The sequence below is a fragment of the Otolemur garnettii genome, unplaced genomic scaffold, assembly GCF_000181295.1.
Source record: "Otolemur garnettii isolate 467f Iridium unplaced genomic scaffold, OtoGar3 scaffold00065, whole genome shotgun sequence".
Classification (NCBI taxonomy): Eukaryota; Metazoa; Chordata; class Mammalia; order Primates; family Galagidae; genus Otolemur; species Otolemur garnettii.
In genome coordinates this window covers 9,844,365-9,851,855 of record NW_003852460.1, presented here as the reverse complement: position 1 = coordinate 9,851,855, position 7,491 = coordinate 9,844,365, and positions in this window count along the sequence as shown.

Here is a 7,491-nt window from a genome sequence, read left to right as displayed (position 1 = left end):
GTCTCACTATGTCACCCTGGGTAGAGTGCTGTGGTGTCACAGTTCACAGCAATCTCCAACTCTTGGGATTAGGAGATTCTCTTGCCTCAGCCTCCCAAGTAGCTGGGACTACAGGCGCCTGCCACAACAACTGACTATTTTTTGTTGCAGTTGTCATTGTTGTTTAGCTGGCCCAGGCTGAGTTTGAACCTGCCAACCTAGGTGTATGTGGCCGGTGCCCTACCCACTGAGCTATGGGCGCTGGGAGAACATTACTTTTAATAACAATCTAAATGCAAAGGTACTAGAGGCCTGAGAGAGAAGGAGAAAGTGAAGTAGTTGGGTGGGGGTGTAGGGGTGGAGGAAAAGTAAAATGGAGTTGGGGGGACCTGGTGCAGACAGTTTTGTTCCATAAAGGTGGGAAGTCATGGAGACTGTCTAAAGATAATTGAACTAGAAGCAGAGAGGTAATTAACATTTAAAGCTAAATAATCATAAATAGAACTTAATACCTCTGTCAAACACTGGTTAAGGAAAGAGAAGGAGAGGTAAAGGTGACATAAATTAGTCAATTCCTTCTTTTTCAAGAAGGCAGTCCATAAAAATCATCTTAAATTGGTAAATCAAGAAATTAGATTATTTAGAACTATGGAGAAAACCACTAGAAAACTTTAGAAAAACTAAAAACACAAATTGATAAAATGGGTTTTCTCTTGGAACTGGGACTGAGAGTCAGAAATTGGGACAGAGAGCATTGCCTTTTGTTATAATTTCTTTGGTAGAATTTAACTTAAAAAAAATATGTCCACGGAAAAGAGCCCAACTCTAAAATAATTTAAAGAGGTTTATTCTGAGTCAAGTGTGAGTGCCCATGACCTGGAGTCATGCCCAAGAGGCCTTGAGCAAGTGGTCTTGCAGTGGTTGGGTTACAGTTTGGCTTTATACATTTCAGTGAGATAGGAATTACACATAGTCATAAATCAATATATGGAAGGCATACATTGGTTTGGCCCCAAAAGGCAGAACATCTCAAAATGGGTGATTACAGGTTGTAGGTGGGTTTAAAGATTCTTTCATTTGTAATTGGTTAAATGAAGCTTTGTCTAAAGGATTGGAATGTATTGCTACAGGGTATATATCAGGACTCTAGTGATCTGTTAAGTAAATTGAGGACCTGCAGGTGGGTTTAAGCTTTGTCTTGCATAGCCTTAGGCATGTTAATGACTACAAATGTTATCTACAAAAAGAGAAGGCAGCATTAAGAGGAATGTCTGATTACCCTTTACGTGGCCAGCAACTCATCTTTAAGGTATTTCTGGAGTCCTTTTGGCCAAGAAGGGGTCCATTCTGTCAACTGGGGGGCTCAAGATTTTATTTTAGTTCACAAATACATGCTGATATTTCTCTGATTAAAAACAGTCAAGCCAGCTATTTGGCTAAAAGCTACTGAACAAAATTGCAATGCTTGATTTCTGACTACCATCCATGATTTAGGGCAAGTTATTGGGACTCTCTGATCTCAATTTCTTTTCTTAAAAATTGTACAGATAATTTCTTGTAGGTTATTCTCAGAAATGAATGCAGAAATTGTGTAGGAAAAGCATTTAGCACATTATCTGGCACATTGTGCTTGAATAAGTATTAGCTATCATTATTATGAATGTCATTCTCTTTTTTTTTTTTTTTTTTTGAGACAGAGCCTCAAGCTATCCCCCTGGGTAGAGTGTATGGCATCACAGCTCACAGCAACCTCCAACTTCTGGGCTCAAGCGAGTCTCCTACCTCAGCCTCCCAAGAGCTGGGACCACAGGCGCCTGCCACAACTCCTGGCTATTTTTTGGTTGCAGCTGTCATTGTTATTTGGTGGGCCCGGGCTGTATTTGAACCCGCCACCTTAGGTGTATGTGGCTGGCGCCTTAGCCACTTGAGCCACAGGCGCCGAGCCATGAATGTCATTCTGACCATGCTGACAACAGACTGGAGATTATATCCACAGGCATGCAGAATAAAGGCACAGACTATAGAGAGGAAAGGCAAATCTTATGCCTGTATGTATTTCTGAGTGATGTGACACACAACATTAATTTTGGTGATGTGCATGTATGTGCCTTGTTGTACCTTTCTCAGAAATCGAAGGCATATAAAAAAAGGAGTACTTGAGGGTGGTGCCTGTGGCTCAAAGGAGTGGGGCACTGGCCCCATATAACGGAGGTGGTGGGTTCAAACCCGGCCCTGGCCAAAAACTGCAAAAAAGAAAAAAAAAAGGAGTACTTCAGTAAAGTCTGATTCAACAATTGGGCTTTTTATAGCTTTAGAAAACAAAGAGAATGAAAGGTCTTGGAATCTAGAAAGAAATCAGTCCTGTCCCATGCTTATCTTTTCTGGAGACAGTATGAAGTGAACAGTATCCTTTCAGAGTAGTCGGGCCAGGAGTTCCAAGTGGAGCATATTAGGAAGCTGAACTTGAATGCATGGGCTCTGCTTCCAGTTGAATCACTTGGAAGCAAGCAGCTTGATCTGACCTCATCTTCCGGCCCCATAAATACTTGAAAAAGGCATGGCTATGCTAGTTAAAGTTTAGCCTCTTTAATAATTCATCTGCCAGTTGAATTATTCGATCTAAACTGATTCCTAAGTCATAGCTTGACTCTGAAATGAGTGTAATGAAAGAAGTCACATTGCCACAAAAAGTTCACCTATGGACTTAGCACTAATAAAATTCTGACCTGCATAGGTCAGTACATCATAATTATTGGAGTTTCCATCCCTGGAGTAACTTGGCACATTAACATAGAGATATCAATATGTCTAGAGAATGGGCCTGGGCCAGCGCAGAGAAGGCTGAGGGCTTCCTATGTAGCATTTAATGACTCATGTTAGGGCTGTGGATCCTGAAAGCTTTTCAAATCATATTTCAGTGGCTATGCTATTTTGCCTGTCCAGAGGAATATGTGATCTAGTGAGTCTGTAGCTAAGGGAAGGGCCTTGGTGGGCACAGCAGTTAGTCCCTAAGATGGGTACCCTATCCCCTGTGATTCCTTCCTCCTGGTGTTCATGCCCTGTACAGAGCTCTTTCCCTTGGAGTGCAGGCATAGCCTGTGCTTCTGGCCAGTAGCATATGGCAAAGGCGAGGCAATTTAAAGACTCCCCATAAATTAATTTTTAGGCAATCAAAAGGGAGATTATCCTGGATGGGCCTGACTTGATCAGGTGAAAACCCTTAAAGGAGGGATTCTCTATGTGGATTTGCTAAAATAAGCACTGTTGAAGATGCCCTGTGGCAATGAACTGTGGGCAGCCTCCAACATCTGAGGGTGACCTCCAGTCTCTAGGTAGCAAAATGCCAGGACCTCAGTCACGTAGTCACAAGAAAATGTATATTCCAATAATCTGAATAACCCTGGTAGCAGACTCATGCCCAGACAGGCCTTTGGATGAGAATGCAGCCCAGTGGAAACCTTTATTGTAACCTTGTGAGCCCCAGACCAGTTAGGCTGTGCCCAGACTCTTGATCCGCAGAAACTGAGACAGTAAGTGCTTGTTGTAAGTCACTAATTTTGTGTCAATTTGTCATATAGCAATAAAAACTAATATGGAGGGATGGGTTAGGGAAGTGCCAAGAAAAATAGAGGGGAAAAAAGACAGGAAATAATGGATCGTAGAGACAATTTAAATTGGTTTTCATAAAACTCTGAGCTCATCTCTTCCTTAATTCCTTTCTACTCTCTACAGCAGGTGTCCTCAAACTACAGCCCACAGGGCAAATGCAGCCCGCCTAGGACATTTATTTGGCCCACTGGGTGTTTTTGCCACCGCTTCCTGTCCTGCTTAGCAGCTGACTCATCTTGGGCCCACAGTCTGGCTCCCCAACAGTCTGAGGGACAGTGAACTGGCCCTTTGTTTAAAAAGTTTGAGGACCCCTGCTCTACAGCATATATCTATTATCTGTCTAATCAATCTAATCTTTCATGTAGCGATCATCTATCTATATTTAATCAATCTAATCTACCATCTCTATTGATCATCTATCTATATCTAATCTATTGGGATGCAGAAAGTGTTGGGCCACATCTGAGGGGACTTGAGCACTTTTGACACCCAACCAAGGAGGACGTTGAGACCAAGAATAGGTAGAAAGGGAAAAAGCAGAGGAGAGCTCAGGCTTTGGCCTGAGGGCTGGTGTGGGTCAGACTGTGAGGAAGGACATGTTTTAGGGAACAACTGCTATGATTGTTGTTAGGTCAGTACTTGCCACAACACTTCCTATTTTTTTTTTTTTTTTTGAGACAGAGCCTCAAGCTGTCCCCCTGGGTAGAGTGCCATGGCTTCACTGCTCACAGCAACCTCCAAGTCCTGGGCTCAAGCGAGTCTCCTGCCTCAGCCTCCCAAGTAGCTGGGACCACAGGCACCCGCCACAATGCCCGGCTATTTTTTTTTTTTTTTGGTTGCAGCCATTATTGTTTTTTGGCGGCCCGGGCTGGATTCGAACCCGCCACCTTAGGTGTATGTGGCTGGTGCCTTAGCCACTTGAGCCACAGGCGCCGAGCCACACTTCCCATTTCTTAACACCTTTGTGAATAATTCACAAACTAATGGGTAGCTAAAATTCTATGGCAAGTTTTCAAATCTTGGGGAAAAAATAGTTATCCATGCAAATCACATATCATCATATAAGGTATCCAAAGGCTAAAGACAAGTGAATATATTTGAGTCTCTCTTTGTCTGTGTGTTTTTCCATTTTCTTTTTCTTTTTTTTTGACCAGGGCTGGGTTTGAACCCACCACCTCTGGCATATGAGGTCAGTGCCCTACTCCTTTGAGCTATAGGAGCCACCCCTGTTTTTACATTTTTGAGGAAGCACTTGTTTGTTTTTTGACCTAGCACGTATGCAAGGCCAACTGTGCCAATCCCACATACATCCACCACCAAAGCTAATTCTGTCTGTAGTTGTGAATGATGATGTCAAAGAGAATTGTGGCCCAGACTGTAGGGTAGAAAATGAGAATTAATGGAAGAATGATTACCACCCTAAAAGAACTCAATGTTTTGAAATTAATATGTAATAGAAAATTGAGATGCAATTATAAATGTGGAGGAAAGATAGGACAAAGTTCAATGGAAAGCAACAGGTTAATTTGAAGTTGAGGGTGGTGCCTGTGGGTCTAGGAGTAGGGTGCTAGCCCCATATACAGGAGGTGGCAGGTTCAAACCCGGCCCCGGCCAAAAACTGCAAATAAAAAAAAAAAACTGTAAAACAATAAAAACGAATTTGAAGTTGAATGGTGAAATAAGCTACTTTGAATAATTATTTCAGTAATGTATGATGTGAAGTCATTCCATTATTTTGTGTAGCAACAATATTTGATAAAGACACAGACTATTCTTCCATGGTTTCTTATCTAAAGGCTTTGAAATGAAAAACTGAGATGGGTAGGCCAGGGAACAGGAGGAACAACCAAAAAGTAGCCAATTTAATGTTAATGACGTTCAAGTTGATATAAATAAAAATTCAGTTCAAAAGGTGAGATTCCTACTTTTTAATCTTCTATAGCTGAGAAGCTATTGGTGTGACCTGACTATTAAGTAAGATTTGGGATGTTATAAATTTATTTTTCATAGTTTTTCTCTGGCAGGAGGGAAACTAGCAGTGAAATTCATAGACAAACTGAGAGCTAGTTTCACAAACACACTCCCATATCCCTCTCTACTCAACCTCACACCTCTGTGTGTCCACGCACACACACACACAAAAAAAAATTGACCACTTTTTTTTTTTGAGACAGAGCCTCAAGCTGTCGCCCTGGGTAGAGTGCTATGTCATCACAGCTCACAGCAACCTCCAACTCCTGGGCTCAAGTGAGTCTCCTGCCTCCACCTCCCAAGTAGCTGGGACCACAGGCGCCTGCCACAATGCCCGGCTATTTTTTGGTTGCAGCCATTGTTGTTTTGGTGGGCCTGGGCTGGATTCGAACCCGCCACCTTAGGTGTATGTGGTTGGCGCCTTAGCCACTTGAGCCACAGGCACTGAGCCAAATTGACCACTTTTAAAGCAAAGACAAAATCAAGTTAGGACAAACAATGTAAAATTCACGTACCAAACTAGTCCACATACAGAGGTGATCAGTGCAAGGAACTAGGATACTGTACTGGTATGCACATGTGGTGCATGTCTGGTCTATGAGAATTAAGGAGGTGGTCAATGTAGGGAGGTGGTCCACTGTAGAGGTTCTACTGTATTTTGATCCTCCTGAAGATTTCTAAATGTTTGAGAGAGATAAGGAATTACCTAAACAAAGCTAATTTGCTGGTTTTTAAAGTCAAAAACAGTTAACGCAATTATGAAAGGTGATGGAGAGCAAATTGCCCCATTGCCAAATCAAGGGTAATCCAGACAGGACAAAGTAGAGCAAATCCTGAGTGTCTCAGAAGTAACGGTCAAAGAGTTAATAACTGGCGCTTAGAAATCTATGGAAGTGGGACACAAACAGATGAAGATATCTTTCCTAGGAAAACTCTTAATGAAAGATGAAATTCATAGCAAAAGGCACACAGCCTTTGTGGTTGTTGCTATAGGTGGTGATGTCAGTATTTATCGTCAGGCTTTCTTTTACAGAAAATTTCTTTTGTGATTAGACTAATTCCTGATGAGCCTGGGCACAGTGAGGTCTGTGTTAATTTTAATGTCTGAGCAATTGCATTAGTTGCTGGAGTTTTCTAGAAGCCCAGTGCTGTAGTGGTGGTTTATCTGAGCATTCTTTTTTTCTGAGCACTTTTAATGTCTGAGCAATTGCATTAATTGTTGGATTTTTCTTTTCTTTCTTGCTTCCTTTTTTTTTTTTTTTTTAAAGACAGAGTCTCACTATGTCACCCTCAGTAGAGTGCCGTGGTGTTACAGCTCACGGCAACCTCAAACTCTTGGGCCCAATCAATTCTCTTGCCTCAGCCTCCCAAGTAGCTGAGACTACAGGCACCCTCCACAACACCTGCTATTTTTTTTTAAATTATAGTTGTCATTGTTGTTTAGCAAGCCTGGGCCAGGTTCAAACCCGCCAGCCCTGGTGTATGTGGCCGGCACCCTAACCACAGAGCTATGGGCGCCGAGCCAGTTGTTGGATTTTTCTAGAAGCCCAATGCTGTAGTGGTTGTTTGTCTGAGCATTCTTCCTTTCCACGTCAATCATAACTTTTCTGACCAATCCCCTAACATGAAATATGATGGAACTGGGACCAGACCAATTTTCTGAGCCAAAAGAAAAATTCATGTATATAGAGTAAAAGAAAATCCCCTGAACTGTGGACAATGATTGTCTTTTGCAGAGTTTATAGGGGACTTTCAGGTTTCCCATAATTTATTTCTGTAATGTTAGATAATATTAAGGAATTACTGATTTTTAAAATGTGCAAATGGCATTATTATTATGTTTAAAAGTTTTTTTTTTTTTTTTTTTTTGAGACAGAGCCTCAAGCTGTCCCCCTGGGTAGAGGGCCGTGGCTTCACAGCTCACAGCAACCT